This window comes from Equus przewalskii, chromosome 2 (assembly GCF_037783145.1).
Source record: "Equus przewalskii isolate Varuska chromosome 2, EquPr2, whole genome shotgun sequence".
In the NCBI taxonomy this organism is placed as follows: Eukaryota; Metazoa; Chordata; class Mammalia; order Perissodactyla; family Equidae; genus Equus; species Equus przewalskii.
Genome location: NC_091832.1, coordinates 58716425 through 58735057, shown reverse-complemented (window position 1 = coordinate 58735057; position 18633 = coordinate 58716425). Strand labels below are relative to the sequence as shown.

At 44.7% G+C, this 18633-nt stretch overlaps 1 protein-coding gene across 10 annotated transcripts in view; it reads right to left on the bottom strand.

Moving 5' to 3' along the window:
- Positions 1 to 18633, bottom strand: part of MSRA (methionine sulfoxide reductase A) — a 391817-nt gene that overhangs the window by 68449 nt on the left and 304735 nt on the right. Inside the window, exons 6-7 of one of the 10 annotated variants that reach the window (XR_544638.2) lie at positions 11504 to 11658; positions 8012 to 10247 (exon numbers count right to left, since the gene is read on the bottom strand). The exons of 8 other annotated variants lie outside the window; for them this stretch is intronic. The gene's annotated coding sequence lies outside the window, so the exon portion shown is untranslated. Of the gene's footprint in view, positions 1 to 8011; positions 10248 to 11503; positions 11659 to 18633 lie in introns of those variants that run through there. One more of the 10 variants, XR_011536611.1, reaches the window with a different exon arrangement.

Genomic DNA, 18633 nt, shown 5'->3' with positions numbered 1-18633 from the left:
AGAACACAGACGGGTGGGCAGTGGGCGGGTGCAGAGGCTGAGAGGCATAGGCACCAGTCACACCTTCTCCACGGGCAGTCCGGTCTATCTAATCTTCATCAGCTAAACATACACAGGTACCTTAAAGAGAACTGCATAGCCAGAAAGATGGTACTCAGGAAGGTATTAAAGAAGAGAGGCTACCCAGAGAATCGCATCCCATCATAGAAAAGTCAGCCACGCTCCTAGCAGGGGACATGACCGCTAGTTTTAAATACACTGACCCCGTTTCACATACAGAATCACAGACTCTGAGCGGGGAGGAAGCCCCAAGAAGGCTTTCAGCCCCTCCCAGGTCCTTTTCCACACACTCCACTAAGGGGTCTGGTGGAATCAGTAACAAATCAGGGCAGCAATTTATTCTCCTTATTTATAGTTTGGTGAGCACGCTTAAACAGAAAGCTGGCCGCTGTTGAGTGGCTTTTGATTAGCAAGGCTGCAAGAAGTGCTCGCTCTCTCCTCCAGAAACGGGCTATCTGCAAAAGGCAGTTCTCCTGAGAATGTTCCACAGCGTGCCAACCACCTTGAGCACTGTTCTGCTTCACCATCCTTTGTCTCACAGTGAGAATGTGTGTGAGCACACACGCGTGGGGGTGGCTCTGGCCCATAGTGACAGGAGAGTGCAGAGAAAGGAAGCCTAATACTCTCACTTTCCTCCCCCCACCCAAACGGAGATGGTGACTGGGAAAACGACTTCCACTGCGGAAGCACACCCCAAAGACAGCTCAGATGGGCAATGAAGGGAAAGCAATGTGGCTCGCCAGCTGAGCAGTGCGAAATGCTCTGATATACTGCAAGGCGGAACTGATTTTAAAAAATAAAAGAAAGAGAGAGTCGTGGCCCTTTTCTCCCCCTGCTTGTTGTTGACTCTCCGAAATGCTGGGTCTGGCGCGGTTCTGATCCCTGGAGTTTGATGTACGTTGATTCACAGACTGCTGCGTGTCTGCACCAGATGGCCTGGAGTTAATGAACACAAACTCATCACTTTTGCTCACCAGGGAAATGTGCAGCTCAATCTGATTTGTAGTCTATAACTAAAAATATTTGAGTATTTTTAGGGAGCATTTTACTGAGACAAAATGGCACTTCAGGAAAGCATTAAAAGAACAGAGACTAACCAGCAAATTGCAACTGCAAATTTCTACACATTGATAAGCCAGCTCTCGGATCATCTTTGACCAAAGTTAAAGTAATATGTTAGGAACTGCACATGAACGACGGCCCCATCCTGCTCTCCCGCCCCCTTCCTCCTCTCCAACCCCTCTGCCCTGACCCAGCCGAACTTGTGGTCCCAAAGCACAACATGGAACTCGTTCCAAACACTAGATTTTCTCATTTACATACTAGCAAAAACATTTGTCATAGGGTGGATACCAACACACACACACATATAGAGTCTTACATATTATTTTAATGTATCCTTATCTATATGTTCTTATACCTGACATTTTTAGGATTCAAAAAAAATTCTTTAAATTGACTCTGCAAGATCTCCGTCTTGTCCAACTGTGATAGAACATTGTTCAACCAGATGTTTGCCTGGTCCTCAGCACCAGCAAACAGAATGGGTGACTCCTAATAATGAATTAAGAAAGAGGAAGTTGTTTCTTATAGCTCACTGTTCCCCTTCTCTAAACTCCCACGTTTCCTGCTGTTTTACTAAATCTTAGCGATTCGGCTCACAAACATTAAAGTCATAGCTGCATAAGTCAGCTCGTTCTCATCTCTCTCCCAACAAGGCCAACAACCGCACAATTGGGTTCTTTTGTCATGAACTGTGAACTTGGGACATCCAGGGTCGAGACAAAGTTCCTTACAGACTCGAAACCTGGGTCTCAGCTGGGAGTTTGTTAGACATGCCGACTCTCAGGCCCACACCCAAACCTACTGAATCCAAGTCTGCATTTTAACAAGATCCCCAGGTGACCCGTACGTAGGTGAAAGTTTGAGCAGCACTGCCTTATAGTCATCTAATTATGTATAACCATGTTTGAATCTGGATCACAAGTGTTCTTACAGGTTGTACTGTCTTAACGGGGAAGTAGTTTAATGATCTAGAACCCTTCTCTATAAAGATATTTTACCAGTACCAGGTTCTAACAGAAACCTTTGACCTTTTCATAGTGACCATCTTTACAAGTAGAAGCTACTCCACTGTTTAGAAGAAAAAAAATCATTGTTCATTACAGAGTGTTCTTTGCACAGATTAGCACAAGAGAGGGAAAGTAAAGTGTTTTTCACTTGAACGGATGAGCTTGGAAATAGGGTGTCACTACCAAGCCATAAGCTTCCAGTGAAGCATCTCCACCTGCCTTTGGCAAGATGTCTTCTGACCCACAGCCTTCTCCTGCTTAGACAGCTTAAATGAGCTTCTCCTTTCGGCCAGTTCTGGAGCAGCGGCATAGAATTAACAGGAAATAACAGTTTTGTGTGGTGGTCTAAAAAACACCCTCTCTGTCACCACAGGCAGGAGGAGGCAGTGAGGAGGCCTCTGGCTGCTCAGGACGCCCCCGTTTAACCCTTCTCGGCCAGGCTGGCTGCAGCAAATGGCTAAGAGAGTCTGAAATGATGCTGGAACCAGAAGCTATCCAGAGAAGGCAGCGTGAGGGAAAGACTGCTGCTGCGGAGGTGGAGGCAGAGGCCTCTGTAGGCACTGCTACGGGGAGAGTCGCTAGGGGCTTGGCTTTGGTGCTGCTGAGCACAGGGGGGCTGCCGGCCACAGCAATTGGATGGTGCTGGGGCCAGAGACAAAGGGTGAACCGACTACAAGCTCACTCAGCCAGACGGCTGGCAAATCCAACCCTGCAAATTTGAGAGCTGCTCTCTGGTTCCAATTCAAACACCGTGGCTGCTGATAAGTGAGTTCTAATTTGGGGGAAAAACTACGGTGGTTCGGGACTAATTTAACTCCTTGACAATAGATTCACAGGATGTCAGAGCAGGAAAGACTTTATATGACCTTGTCATCCAGGAGTTTCAGATTCAAATAGCTTCAAAAGACAGTCAACGAGTTGAGTGAGAAGGATCTAGAACTGCATTGTCCAATAGGATAACCACTGGCTACAGGTGGCAAGTGTATACTTAATATGTGGCTAGTTCAAATTGAGAGGTGCTGTAAGCATAAAATACAAAGTTTTTCAAAGGTACAGAAGGAGAAAAAATGTCAAATAGCTCATTAATAACTTATATTAACTATATATTGAAGTGAAAATGTTTTGATATATTGGGTTCAATAAATTATTAAAATTAATTTCACCTGTTTCTTTTTAATGTTTTTGATGTAGCTGTCAGACAATTTTAAGTTACATATGTGACTCAGATTTGTGATTTGCATTACATTTCTATGGGACAGTGTTGGTCAAGAACAACGGAGAAGGATGGAGACTACAGCTAACTGCAAAGTAGATGCCTTTTTGAAAGGTGTTAAAATTCAGGCTAAAAAAAGAAAAGAAAGAAGACTTCTGACCAAATTCCACTCACAAGTCACTGCTTTGTGACTAACAATTTTTTTTTTAAAGGGGGAGGAAATGCCCCAATTGCACAGCTAGTTAATATAAAGTCTATAATGAAAACCCAGGACTCCTGACTCTTGGAGTCCAGCAATTTTTCCTATGGAGGTTCGTTTGACAAAGTCAAAAGCTTAAATGGCAGCTAGAAGGGAACCTGTGACCTTCATTTAGTCCCTTTACCTGTCTGGCATTGGTACCTGTAAAATGAGGGGCGCTATGGTCTGAACGTGTCCCCTGAAATTCAGATGTTGAAAACCTAACTCCCAAGGCGATGGTATTAGGAGGTGGCGCCTTTGGGAGGTGATTAGGTTATGAGGGTAGTGTTCTAATGAATGCAGTTAATGCTCTAAAAGAGGGCTGAGAGAGCTCCCTGGCCCCTCCCACCATGTGAGGATACAAGAAGTTTGAAGGAAAAGAGCCCTCACCTGACCATACTGGCTCTCAGACTTCTAGCCTCCAGAGCTGTGAGAGATAAAGTTCTATTGTTTAAAAGCTACCCAGTCTGTGATATTTTGTTACAGCAGCCTGAAGGAACGAAGACAAGGGCATTATATGAAAAGGCCCCTTGGCCCCCTTAGCTCTGACATTTTAGCATTCACCGGCCTCACACAGAGAACTCAAGAGTGACCTGTTAGAGACATTAAGGGTGATGGGACTTGAGGGCCAAATGAGCAGCAATGGGGAGACAGCGGTTCTCTAAGAACTAAGCTGTCAGAGTCCCAGTCCTGTACCAGTCCAATTTCATTGAATAAATATTTACTGATTTCCAATAAGTGTCAGCCTTGTGCTGGGCATGGTGTGGAGGGAGTTTACAAAACCAACGAAGGCAAGGCCTCATATCTTCGAGGACTTAGAGGACTCAGAGACACATGCTCAAGGCTCATTACCAAGGTCACGAATGCAAACGTGCAAATGTTAGCAAATGGGCAGGATGCCAAATGGTTGCAGAGGAGAACGCAATGACAAAGGGAGTTAAGGGCGGCGTCACAGAAGAGTTGGGCTTTTAATTCAATCTTGAAGAATGAAAAAAAATGAAGGGCTAAAGATATTCTGAGGGAATAGTATGTATAAATGTATATCATGATGAAACCAAGGAGAATGGAGAAGAACGTAGCAGATCAGAGAAACGCTGTATGCGAAGCATGCATTGTGCATGTTATTAAAGCCATTTGAAATAGCTGCCTTGCAACTCATGACAACAAAGGTGAATCTGCTGGCACTGTAAATGTTGGTGCTACCAAAGGAATCTCTAAATATAAATTTCAGCAACTTAAACAATGAATGTATTCTGTTTTATTTGTGATTGTTTTAATTTATGATTATCATGCATAATTTGCTTTATCTAATCATGTTTTAAAACTAATAGATGAATTGCATATGATTATTCAGATTTTGTAGGCGTTCTTTTTTTTAATTGAAATAGACCTGACATAACAATACCCTATTAGTTTCCGATGTATGTAGGCCTTCTTTTTATTCCACTTTCTTAGGCTGGCATCTTACATGGTGCTGGCATTCTCTTCATCAGATGCAGAAATTCACAAACCAAAATACCAAGTTGGCAAGTTTTTCGGATAGTGCAAGCCACAGAGCAGCATTTCCTTCTTTTCCACCAGGCTGGTCTCTGAGACTCGTTATGCGTGCCTCTTCTTCAGCAAGCCTTCTCTCCTCGAATACCTCCCAGAGCCCAGCTACCTGTTAGTCCCAATTCTGCCAAACTATCCCTCTTTCCAGTACAATATATGAGTGCAAAGTGTTAAGGAGGAAGGAAATCAATATTTTAGATGCCTCAGTACTGTGAACTGAACTGCTACTAAAGAGAAGCCAATTATCTCTGGATATAAGTTGGGAAACAGGCATTTGGCCATGCTGCTGGTGCAGACCTCAAAAAGAGATCCCCTGGGGAGAGGGCCCTAGCCCTTCCTCAAATACACAGTAATTTACTAGCACGACAAAAGGAAGGACTAAGTAAATGCCGATAGTTCAGACACATAATTACTCTGATACTCTGTCTATATGATCCCACGATTTACAAGCAAACTCTCAATTGCAGCTTTGAATTAATCAACCCCAAGTCAATCTAAAGATGAACCCATTTTATATGAGGATTGTTCTCGACGCACAGACCAGCTGCATCATTCATTCATGCGTTCAACAAATATTTATGTGCTTATTCTATAAAAAACCAAAGATAGCTAGGGTGGGTGTTTCAATGAGCTTAGTCCAGTAAGAGAGAGAAGGATCTGCTTTGCTAACTGCAACACAGGGCAGCATATATCACTGCCACTGGGATGATGCAGGGGAGTGACTAGTCATTCATTGAGGCTGGAGTGATGGTAAAGGCAGCAGACAGGAGGGAAGGGAAAGGCAAGTCCTAGAAATGAGAATTAGGACAATCTGATCAGACAGTCAAGTGTGTGTCAAGGAGGAGTGAGCACTATGGTGGGCGTAATCATTTCAGATCCTATTGTACAGAGCTCTGAATGCCAGGCTCTGATGTGTGAGGCCACAGAAGAGCAAAAAAGAAGCAAAACCAAAGTGGAAGTTTGGAACAATGTGGAGGATGGATTAGACAGGATGAGACTAGAACCCAGTGACCAGGTGGGAGGCTGAGGCAACAGAATAAGGGTTGAAATAGGAGTGAACAGAAATGGAAAAGACAAAGATGAAGGAAATCTACTGGGGACCCCGTGGCTATGGGGGACAAGGAAAGTGATTGGTAGAACAGTGGGACTTTAAAAAATGGGAGTGTTTAGTTAGCGCCCCCTACAACTTCCCCATGCCCACAGCCTCCAGTGTCTCAAGGAGGAATTAGCTTGGGAAACAGACCTAAAGTTTGGTTGTAGACATATTAATTGTGAGATGCAAGTGGGGTATCCAGTTAAAAATATCCATAAAGCCGTAGGAAAAGTGGACTGGAAGGTGGAAAGTAGGAGACAAATTGGGCTGTATTTCATATTCATCAGTCATTATATAATGATATTTTTATAACTATATGTAATTAACATTTATATTTACTATAAGCTGACTGGCTACGAGACACTGTGCTAGGGACTGGAGATACAATGGTGAAAAAACAAGACAGACTCCCTGCCCTAAAGGAGGTTCTGGACTGAAAAAGGAAACAAACTAGTAACGATTATAATAAATGAGGATAAGTGTTACGATAAAAATGCAGGTGCTATGAAAACACATTGGAGGGGGGCTTACGCCAGAATTATGGAGTCAGGAAAGGAATGTGTGAGGAAAGAGAACAAGTAGCAGCAGACTAGCACCTTGAGTTGGGGGAATGGTGAGAGACTGAATATACAGGTGGACAATGACCAGACTATCTATAAAAAGAGAACTCTGATCTGGAGCACCCAGCCCAGGAAGCCGACCTACTGTCCACAGTCACCAGCCCCGGAAGCCAAACAATAACCCCTGTAGCAATTGGCCCCAAACAGCCAGGACTCAGCTAATAACTGCCAGTTTCCCTAGTGTATGCCCCTACTTCCAACTAAGGACCAACCAGAGAAAGCCAAATATGCACCCCTACCCAATCGCATAGGATATCCCACTTCTAGTTAGCCCCCCTGCAACTTCCCCATGCCCACAGCCTCCAGTCAGGGCACACTGGAAGCCTTCCCTTCTTTCCACTAGACAGCTTTCCCTCTCCTGCTTGCCTCTGAGTCTCTGCCAAACGCAAGTGACAGTGGCTGACTCCTTTGTTATAGTAAGGTCTGAATGAAGAGCCATTCCTCGCTCCCATTCGGTGGTCTTCATTGATTTCCACCACAGCATGTGACTGTGCAGGGCTGGAGTGCAGTGGATGTGTGTTGAGGTGGAGGGTCAGCAGAAGGGAAGGGAGTTTGGGCTAAGGAGAGCAGGGAATCAGCAACTATATTAGGAATGACATTTTAAGCCAGGAGAAGCAGTATAAAGTTTATGCTGAGTGTAAAGTCGTCCATAAAGAGGCAAGAGCTGATTCTGAATCTTTAGTCCCATCTTTCCAGGACTAGTTTTCAGAGAGTGAGCAAAGGAATGGGTAGGCATGAGTCTACACTTACTGAGGCAAGGACCCAAAGTCACTCAGTCTCTGCCCACCGTAGAAGAAGTAAGGGGTCCAGGGACGCGCTACTACCCTTAGGGGACTTTGCAAATTTAAAACACTGAGCAAGAGGTGATGCTTGAGCTGCCCTAACACACACACCTAGACATAAATATGACACAACAAACCAAGTAAATAAACAAAACATGAGGAAGACAGGAGAGGATGGCTGAATTACGACTGTATCAGAGCAGGCTGTCAAATGGTTAAATAAAAACATGAATTCGCTAAAACGCCTCCATTTTGAACAAAGCCTGCAACGAAATGGCAGATTTGAGGTTTTAGTCCCCTCCGATCAGGTTTAACTTCATGCAAACACACCTCGATTTGCCAAACTTCGTTAGAGTGAATTTAAAACACCAGAAAAGAAATGGAACCTTGAAGAAAGTGCTTCTTTTAATTATGCTATATTTTAACAGATACATTTACAATCTCATCACAAGTTTTCTTGAAAATATATTTACTAGAATTCATTATGAATATTATTTGTAATAGTAAGTTACACTTGCATAGCTCTGTACCACTTTCAAGATACTTCCAAGCACATCTGATTTCCAAATTGTATGGGTGATGGAAAAGGGAGTGTGTGTGTGTATGTGTGTTGACAGGTGGACCCTTGGATCACTTGGTCCAAGACTCTCCCTTTACTCCTGGGGAAAATGTCTATTTCTAGTTAGAAATAGACTGGACACAAAAGCACATCTCTTGACTCTCAGGCTGGCCCTCTATGCATTCTTAGTAACCCAATCCCATCTTACTGACCAGAAGACTGTGGCTAAGGGGGTGGGTGGTAGACTGTTACACTAATAGCCAGGAATCATGCCTGCTGAGAGACACAATCTTGTGCAGTCCCCTTACACATCAACTTTGGGCTTGAACACGTGACTTGCTTTAGCCAATGGAACATCAGCAAAATAAGCAGAGGCTTGATAAGCACCTGTACGTCGGGGCTCAGCATTCTGCCTGCCGCCACCTTGTGAGACAGCCCAACCCGGGCTAACCTCCTTGAGAAGGAAAGACCACGTGAAGAGAAAGAGATCCAGCTCCCCAACTGAGCCCAGTCGCCAGGTGACCCACCAACTAAACGTAGTCACATGAATGAGTCCAGGCTGAAATCAACAGAATGATCCAGACAACCCACAGAATCATGAGAAACAGAAAATCATCTTTGATTTACACTACCAAGTTCTGAGGTGGTCTGTTGGGCAGCGATAGATAACCGATGCACTAAGGAATAGGAAACTTGGCCATGGCAGTCATTCTCAGGTCCAAGAGCAGACCTGAGGTCTTCAAAATCTACAACCTCACACAAGAATGGAGAACTATTTGGTCAACTGAGCTGTCACTGACTTGGAAACCTGAGGTTTCAAGTTCTAGATCCCCTCAAAATCACTGCAGTTAGCTCATCCAGCTGCTTAACAATTTTTGATTCTCATTTTATGCAACATAAACGCCTCCTCTTAAGGCCATTGGGTAAGGCTGGTGTTGCATGCCTGAGAGTGGAGGGAACCAGTCACCACTCTCTAGACCAACATTAGAGGTGACAGCTGCTGAGACATCTCGGTACAGATGTGGTGAAGGACGACCAGAGAGACAAAGGCATCTGCCTTGGTCACACAGCTACTGGTATAAGGGACAGGAGGAGAACCCAGGTCTTCTCACTCCAAAGCCGGTATCTCTTAGGTGATAGATGCTACTTCCTTACCAAGAGGGAGAAGCTCCAATCCTGAGGCTTAGAGATAATGATCACATGTCAGTTCTAGGCATGATGCTGCCATTTGGGACTATAGAGCGTTCCATCTTCCTCAAAGACCTTTGAGTGACCAACAGAGCCACAAGAGATGTCTCCTAGAGAGACACTCAGCACGACTGAGGATGGCTTAATTTATCCATTCATTATTGACACCCACATATGTCCAAATGGGTTCTGAGATGGCAGGGCCATAAATTGTAGATTATCTCATTTGGCTGAATACATAAAACTAGTTATTTATAGGACACTATTTTAAAATCTCTGTCTTTTGTTGTTCATTTGCTGGTGAAGTCTTCAAATTCACGTAAACTGTTTAGAAACAATATTAAAATTTTTGCAGCAGAAATCTGTTGGCTTGTATGTGAAGGCCACCGGGGACCAGCCCCCACTCCCTCCAAGGAACAAAGCGTTATATTAACATTCGTCGAATAAGGAGAACTGGGTCACCTACCATCACTAAGCTCTCCCACGAACTGATTAGTAGACAATTAAAAAGTGGTTTGGGAATGCAATTTGCAAATGGATGGTGCTACAGAAGCACACATTCCACTTTGGGAGAAAAAAAAGAAAAAGAAAAACATATGCTACAAATAAATTTTAATCATCATAAATCATGCTTCAGTTTATTCAACTGTAATAATACTATTCGTTGGCTCATTATGAGGTTTCATACCACCTTGAAAACACTGATCACGCCTGCATGACGTACAGCATGGATTGTTGGGTCTGACATGTAAACTAATTACATCCGATTTTAGCTCTGCCTCGAGCCTGTTGGGAAGGCAGATAGACATGGCATTTCACCGCAAAGCCTGGAATCCGCTTGCTTCGCTCAGTTGCTGAGCCAGCCTGAATGCTGTCAGAAAGAGAAACAATTGAGACCACAAGATGGAAAACAGCCAGTAGTAATTCTAAGGTGTGGTGACTGCTCTAATATTACAAATGCACACCTCAAAGAATTCTTCTGAAGCTAAAAGAAGAATATAAAAGTGATTAACAAGTCAGAGGGTTCTATCAGAGTGTGATGGTGGCTAATATTTGTTGGATGCTTTATGCAAAATGCCAGTCCCTTTCCATACATTATCTCATTTAATTTTCTCAGGAAGCCTACGAGGTAGATAATTTTATTGTCCACATTTTATACATGAGGACACTGAGGCCAGAGAAGTTAAGAAACTTGCCCAAGGTCATAGAGTAGCATAGCAGGGATTGGCACCCAGCTGTTTTTCACTTGAGCCTGGGCCCTAAGCCACTACACTGAGATGGAGGTCAAGCCCAGTGGTCAGAAGCTCTAGGTTATAAACTCAGTTTGGCATCTGGGCTCTGAGGCCCCCTCTAAGGCCCTTTGCCAGCTGTATGGGTGTGTGATTCAGTGATCTCTGCTTTGATTTCTGTGCTTCTCTGTGAGACAGACCAACATGGCAGGATGTACCCTATATACTCAAGATCAACAGTTCCGTGTGGCTCCAGGACCCCTGAGGGTCCCCAAGATTTTTTCCAGGGTCCACAAAATCAAAACTATTTTCACAATAATACTAAAAAACATTTCCTTCTTTCACTCTCATTCTTTCATGAGTGTAGGTGGAATTTTCCAGAAGTTGCACGCAGTGTGATGACATCATCACTGTGACAGCTAAGGGAACGTGGGCTTGTGTCTTAAAAATCTCAATTTTAATTTCTAATATGGTAAATGTCAACAGATATAACCCTGAAAAACAAAAGTCGATTGGGGTCCTCAATAATTTTTAGAGTTTAAAGAGGTCCTGAGTCCAAGAACGTCTGAGAACCGCCGCTGAAGGTCACGCCTATAAGAACAATGGAAATAAAACAGCCTAAAATCTCAAACCCTACAGAAGAGAACTTAAGAACAAAAAGACCTGTTTTGTTTTGCACAGCTGATTACTAACAAGCCATTTTTAACTCCTTGGGTTGAGCCGATCCAGCTGACTCACAGGCGCGGGAGGATGAGAGTGGGAAAGAAGGCTGCCTGACGAGGACCTTGTGGGCCGACCCTTCCCTAAATCCTTAACCACGGGTTGAGAGCTCACCACTCAGGCGCTGCTCATGTCAGGGGAGGAAATGCATTGGTGGAAAACAGAGGTATAAACATACCTCAGTTAGCAACTGTCCTGACCCACGCCTTCTTCACCACAGCTGGCTGTTCAGTGTGGCATCTCTTGAGCAAGCCACTTGGCTCTGTAGGCCAACTGCGGATGGAACCGGAGACTTCCACATAAACTGAATACAATGTGCCGGGATGGAAAGAGCTTGAAGAGGAGGGAAGACAATTAATATCCATCCAGCCCTTCTGCAAACCAGGGGCTTGGTACATGGTATCTCATTTATTCTACATAACAATCTTCTGGGATGCATAGGATTAAATCCATTTTGGAGATGAGGAAGTGGAAGCTGAGTGGTTAAGTTAGTTATCCAGGATCACACGCCCAATGCTCAGTCCTAAGAATAAGGACTAAGGATTTGTCCACTATACTGAGGTCCCCAGACCAACCTGTGCATCAAAGTCATTCGAGTTTTAAAAATTTCACATTTCCCGGCCCCACCCCTAAGATTCTAAGTCAGTAGGTCTGGGTGGGGCTCTGGAATTCACAGAACCCTACGAATAGTCTGCTTCTAGCTTGGCTTTTAAATAGCTATCTGATTAGTTGGATAAGTCATTTCACATTTGAAAGCCTCTTCCACACCAGCACTTCTGGTTGGTTTTCTTTTCTCAAGGAAATAGTATTTTTATTATAGCATGAGCATAGCTCTTTTCCTGAAGCCAACTGGAGACTAAGCCAATAGAGAAGCTGATGCAGAATGCTCTTCCAAGCTCTAAGCAGTCACGCGTACAGGTTTTTAGATTTTGATTCTGCATATGGGTTTCCGCAACATCCTCTCCCCGCAATATGCAGGTACACGGTAAATACTTTTGAATTGAATTGAAATGTGATTGTATATAATCCTCATAACTCTGTAAAGTAGGCTCAATAATTCCCAATGTGATGGCTCACTGGTTTTCCACAGTAAATAGAACTGGGATATGAATCCTTTCTGATTGCCAAAATCTAGTCCAACAACCTGGGGGCATCGACCTGGGAAAGGCTGGACACTTCGGAGTCTGCTCAGAAGAACTGAGAATTGCGAGGCTCTGCTGGGAACGGGCAGCAGTGGCTCCTTGGTCTCTGGTAGTCACATATTCCCTTTGTTGTCTCTTTCCCCGCCTGTGATGGCATTAATAGCCACTCATATCCTCACACTACACAGGACAGGTAATGGCCGTGTCGATAGCTGCTATCACTTAGGAGTACTCAAGCCAGCCAGCGCCACTGCCTTCAAGATCCGTCTGAAGTTGAAGAGAGGGAGAGCTGAGGCCTGGGTGGGACAGGGTCCGAGGACACCACAAGAGGTTAGGCCACAAGAGTCCCTGTGTTTCCTCTCTTAAATTGTCAGAGAACCTGCAGAGAAAACCCCACTGCTTTATAGGAGAAAAAACACCCTGACGGCCAGGAACAGGGCAGGTGCTGAATTTAATGCACTTGTGCTGTATATGTGGACTTGCAAACAGAGCTAATTTAGAAGTGGCCAATATAGAAGCTGAATCATGAACTGTGGCAATTCATGACGCAAACTCAATTCGGGTTTAAAGGGTGAGTTGCCTTCTCAAGGAAAGTTAAGTAGCCGGAAACTTACAGAAAAGGGCCCGTCTCCACACTCAGAGAAAGGGATGGTAATGCAAGAATTTTACAGGCTCCAACTGAAATGCGGCCCCCTCAGTGACTGTCCATGACACTCTAAGCTAAAGCCAAGGGGCCCCCTTGGTAATTGGTGGCGTGGAGGAGATAAACTACATTTTCATATACAAGCCACTCTCAACTTTATCTCTGCAATCGAGTCATCTCACCTCATAAGAACAAGGTAATAACTCCAGTGAATGAAAAAACAGAAAAGAATAACATGCCAGATCTTTCATCAGTTAGAACACGCAGTTTGGCAAAGACTGGGAACCGGGTTATCTTTTGCACCCGCGACCCCAATTCAGCTAATGCCTTACACTTGCAGAGCGTTGTCTAGCTTCCAGTCCTTTTCACACTTCTGATCTCCCTGCATCCTCAAACCGCACAACGTGAGCGAGGAGGGCTCGATTTTGCAGATTAGAAAATTATTTTTTAAAAATGTTGTATGTGTGGCTGAAGCACCACCAAAACCCATCAAAGGGGGTTGGAAACTTCCAGTACAGTGCTCCTCAGACACTTTTTGCGCGTGTGACTTCTTTCCAGTGTTTTCCCAATCCTGAAATACTCGGTTTTTCTTTCTACAGGAACATAATATGCTGGGCCACCTCTCACTTTCTGCTAGTATTTCTTTATCCAGGTCTGGGTTCCTTTTTCACACACGATGTGCACACAATGGCTCAGATTTCCTTTCCCTGTCCCACCTGAGCCCTCACATATCGTATTTGCCCTTCTCTCCGACCTAAGGACACGTTTTTCTTCTGCTGCTCTCTGAGCACCCTTTTGGCTCACTTCTCTCATCTTTTATCAACTCCCCTAACTCCAGATTCCTCGGCTCCTGTCTTACCTCTTTACTTTCAAGTCATCAGAAACACGAAGCCCCGCTGTCATAACGCAGACATTTTTAAGGCCACTTTACAAACTGATTGAGCAGAAAGGAGGGCGCTTTGCTGGCTGCTGATAATGCTTTAATAACATTCTCCTACCACAAGCGCTTGGGTGCTAAACTGGATTCCTGAAACCACACACCACACTTTGTGTGAATAAGTGTGAAAATAATATATTAGTGTTTCATTCAGCTAAGTGTCTCTGGCACTGACAACGATAGCCCTGAAACCAGGTTCCTTTTTATCGGGCACAATTATTTTTCTTTCCTATGAAATCTTGCTATTTTGCAATAAAGTATCTGTATCAGTAAATGTGTTTCTACACCAGTAAAATAATCCTTGTGGCACAGGGGTCTGGCGCTTTCCTTCAGGAAATGAGAATGTCTAAAGAAAACAAATATTAGCTCTACATTCAGAGGATTTTGTACATTGCATTTAGTGCCCAGTAAGGGACCTGATCTATAAAACATGCAAAGAAGATACAATATGAAGAGTTTATAGTTTAGATCAAAAACAAATGTTGTCATTTAGTCTCCTGGTGTACAGTAGGTACCCAATAAATCTTTGTGGAGAAAATATCAAGCTCTAACCCTAATCCATATTCTCTCACCACCATTGTGTCATACGATCTGGGAGTTAGTAAGGAAATTAAGGGTCACTTTATATAACCACTAGTCCACATCATTATGGCTAAATAATATTAAACTAAATAACTTAGAGGACTTTCTCCAGGTCGATGAATGTATAATAACAGATAAGAAAATGAGGGCAAAAGAAAACCTTGCCATTTTCCCCATGTAAAGTAGGCAGTGGGCGTCATGATGGCTAAATGGTCTCATTGCTACGTGCCTAGTAAATCGTGATCACAGACCATGGAGATTTCCTACCAATTCAAGGAGTTTAGACTGATTTCTTTTCCAGGTGTTTAAATGGACACCAGGAACTTCTCTGGTTTTTACCTCTCTAATATTCTCTCTGGAAAACTCATGGTTTAACCTGATTCTCATTACATTTTTTCTTATGGCCTCATAAATACTGATCAAGAACAATAATTGGAGGATTAACAATGAATGTTGGGGGTAAATGGAAGGTATAATTACAAGAACAGTTGTTGCGTGTTTCTTAAGCCAAAATCGACTCCCTTATATCTTTACAGACTTGATCCTACTTTTGGGGCAAAGTATTACTCATGGTAACTTTGCCACTCAAGTTGTAATAAAAGCATCATTTGAGTTGCAATGTGAAACATTCCAGCATTCTTGTTGCCAATGAAATACCTTCTTTTAAATGCTTGCTAAGGTCCTCGGTCTACACAAAGGCTCTTAATTTTGCTTAATTTGCTCTAAGTGGATTCTGTACCCAGCTGAAGAGGGAGGAAAAGAAAGAACTCAGTTTGCTGGTAGCTCTAATAGCTCCTGCTACATTAAGACACTGGATTTGAGGGCAAGCTTTGGGGGACTCTCTGCCTCATCTTCAAACTGAGCTGACGCTCGTCAACTTTTCTGGCTCTGATCAGCATATGGACAGAAAAGACAAGTACGTGGATCCCTGACGCTTGTGTCAGTCCTGGTTTCACCAAAGGGCACAAGCAATCGCTCTCATATAATCATACAAAACGGTAAATGATGTAATGCTTTTTTCCTGTTGCTTAGTTCTTGCAAAGATTTAGGAGTAAATCCTCAACCATCTAGATTCAGGCCAAAAGGAACGAGCAAAGTTGGCAGAGAGGCAGACGTTCGTAACAGAGACCTTCTCCATCGTGATTTTGTGGTACATTTCTATTTTGATAATGCCCAAACCATCCCCAAATAAATAAGTGGCCAAAATAAGTCTGAGAAAGCGAAGTAGAAGAGACAATAATTTTTGATTTGTCTCACTGGCTCTGGCACGAATCCCCACCTGGTCTTCAGCCAGAAGCCCAGTGCTATGGGAAAGAGCATGTAGGTACTCGATGCTTTGAGCCAGATGATAACCACAAGCAGTCACAAGGAGCAACACAAATCCCTCAGGCCACTGGCTGCTGACCTTGACACATTAAACCCTAACGACACATTCTCACTGAACATAAAATAGGCATGATAAGGCATGAGTGGAAATGTGAGGGCAGGGTCTTCATCGCAGGCCACCTTCCCCACGTATAAACCTGTGGGGGCGGTAACGTCCAGCAGTCTGCTGTGGCTGTGTGACAGCATGGAAAAAGCATGCATAGAGTTTGGAAGCAAAGAATGGGAGCGTGCAGCCTGGGCTCATCCATTTACCAGTTGTGTGACCTTGGAAACTTTGGGCTTCAGTTTCCCGTAAAGCAGGGACTGGAGGAACTGCCTCACATGCTCACTAGGAGGAGCAGATGAGAGAATGTTCCTACAAGTTCCTTCTTCACCTTCAACTGTGCTGACCAGTGCCGTCAGTGTTGGCCCCGGGGAAAGGTCACCAGCCACAGCTGAATCCCAACGGGTGCTCCAGCTCTAGAGCTTGAAGACCCTGGGTGTGGCTGGTGCGCAGGCAGCCCCATCACTCATCAGCGGAGACCTAAAACCCGCCTGGAGAAGGCAGCCCCATCACTCATCAGTGGAGACCCAAAACCCGCCTGGAGAAGGCAGCCCCAGACAGAAAGCTGGGTTCCGCCAGCAAGGCTTTCACAGCTGTACTTCTCTATACCTGTGCGACTGGCCAGGTGCAAAATCAGGCATTGGGGCCAGTGATTCACTTGCTCATGAGGTAAGGACATGAGTAACCTACCACTATGAGGCCAGAACAGTGACTCCAACCACGCAGTTAAATTCAGAGGTGACTCCAACAAGAGGAAAATGATTTTAAAACAATCAGGTTCAGGTGTAGATTTCGAAATGGAATGCTGTCCTCTTTTCGTTTTAGAATGACAGGGTAATGGTCAAGGTAAATGGAATCCGATAGAGGCTTTTATTCTGACAGCTCAGCTCAGGCCCAGGCCCTCTCAGTACGGGGATGGCTGGGAGTGGAAAGGGTCATTCTGCGAATTTCAAATCCAAACACTACAAAAGAAAAGCGAGCTCCAAGGAGTTCAAGGTGAAGGAAAAGACAGCCCACTTTTCTTTCTGTGCTCTGCTTTTGTCCTTCACACGCTTCACACTTGAGGGAGAAACTAATGACACTGACCTCGGGGCCCATTCCACCCGGCGGTGAACGCAGCTGCGGCGGCCGTCCCTGCGGGCCCCTGCCCACTGCAGCACGCTCCGTCAACGCGGCCCAGCCAGCAGCTGACTGCAAACAGTGGCAGGCGGGCACTAGGCACACGACCCCTGACACTGGGGGCCTTTTTTCCTCCTCTCCGCCAGCAGCCAATGGGCGGGCTCTCTCCACCGGCTGCCATGGCAACGAGAGACTGCTCCGCAGTGCCCAGAACAGATGTCACATGAGCCAAGATGAATGTGGTGGGGGCGGGGAGCGTGTGGAGGGAGCGGAGCGGGATGAGGGGACGCATTTGGAGTTAAATGGTCCCACCAGAGGGAGGGAGGCACATTCTGAAGTAAGTGCAAAGCGGTAACATCTATTTTCTTTCTTTTCCCTGTCCTTTAAGTTCTAAACACACATGCACACACACATATCCTTTCATCTCCATTACTGCGCTGCCTGCCGCTCTCTGGCTTTCATGGCAAACATGAAAGCTCTGATTTCTCGAAGCCTTAAACGAACATCGCGTCCATTGCAGAAATGCAAGCAGGCATTCTGTGGCCATTTAGGAACAGACTGGGAAGCTCTGTTGAGGTGAATGGGAGAAACTTAGAACCACCAGAGGAGATGAGACAAATTCAGGGCAATTTTAAAGGCAAACACACTACCTCAGTAGGTAAACGACAAACCCTGTTTCACTCTCATTGCCACCAAAATGTAAGGGCTCCACTTCCCTCCCGCGGTAGCGTCTCTGATCCTACCACTCCCAAGGAGGGAAGGCTTATCAAACTACCTGCTTGAGCAACAAAGCCTCTTTTGTTGTCTCTAAAATAGATCCTAGCCTAGCTCGAATACTGTATTTAAAATGTTTCCACTGCCTTCCGTTTATCTTCCACTGAAATTAGCAAGTAGAGCATGTACACGCGAAATTAGCAAGTAGAGCATGTACACGCTGGCGCACACGATAAACCTATACATTAGTGGGTAAGGTAAGAGTGATATTCGGGGCAGGCAGGCATTAGACACTGCAGGCCTTTTTTCCTCCCGGCTTGCAGCCAATGGGCGGAACCTAATCCTGTTTCCGTTATCAGACCACATGAATCAGGCAGACAGGAGGGACAATGTATACGTCCCGTCCTAATCTGATAGATGAAATGCACTGAATGTGTCAGAGGATGGGAAAATGTTGCTTAGAATTATTTTACACTTAATTCTCCCAACAAACATTCACAGAGTGCCTGCTTTGTGCAGAGTGCCACAGGGCGTGTTGCAAATGATGCAGAGCAAGGGAAGGTGCCACTTACAATCAAGCGGTAAAAGACAATGGAACTCTTACAATGGGTCAGAGAAAATGAGTGTGCAGGCAAAGCATGATGCCAACATGGAGGAAGGCGGGCTCTGAGAAGTGTCCTGGGGTGCGGGAAGATGACAGGGCCTATTCTGCGACAAACACTTGACATACACACCATATCCC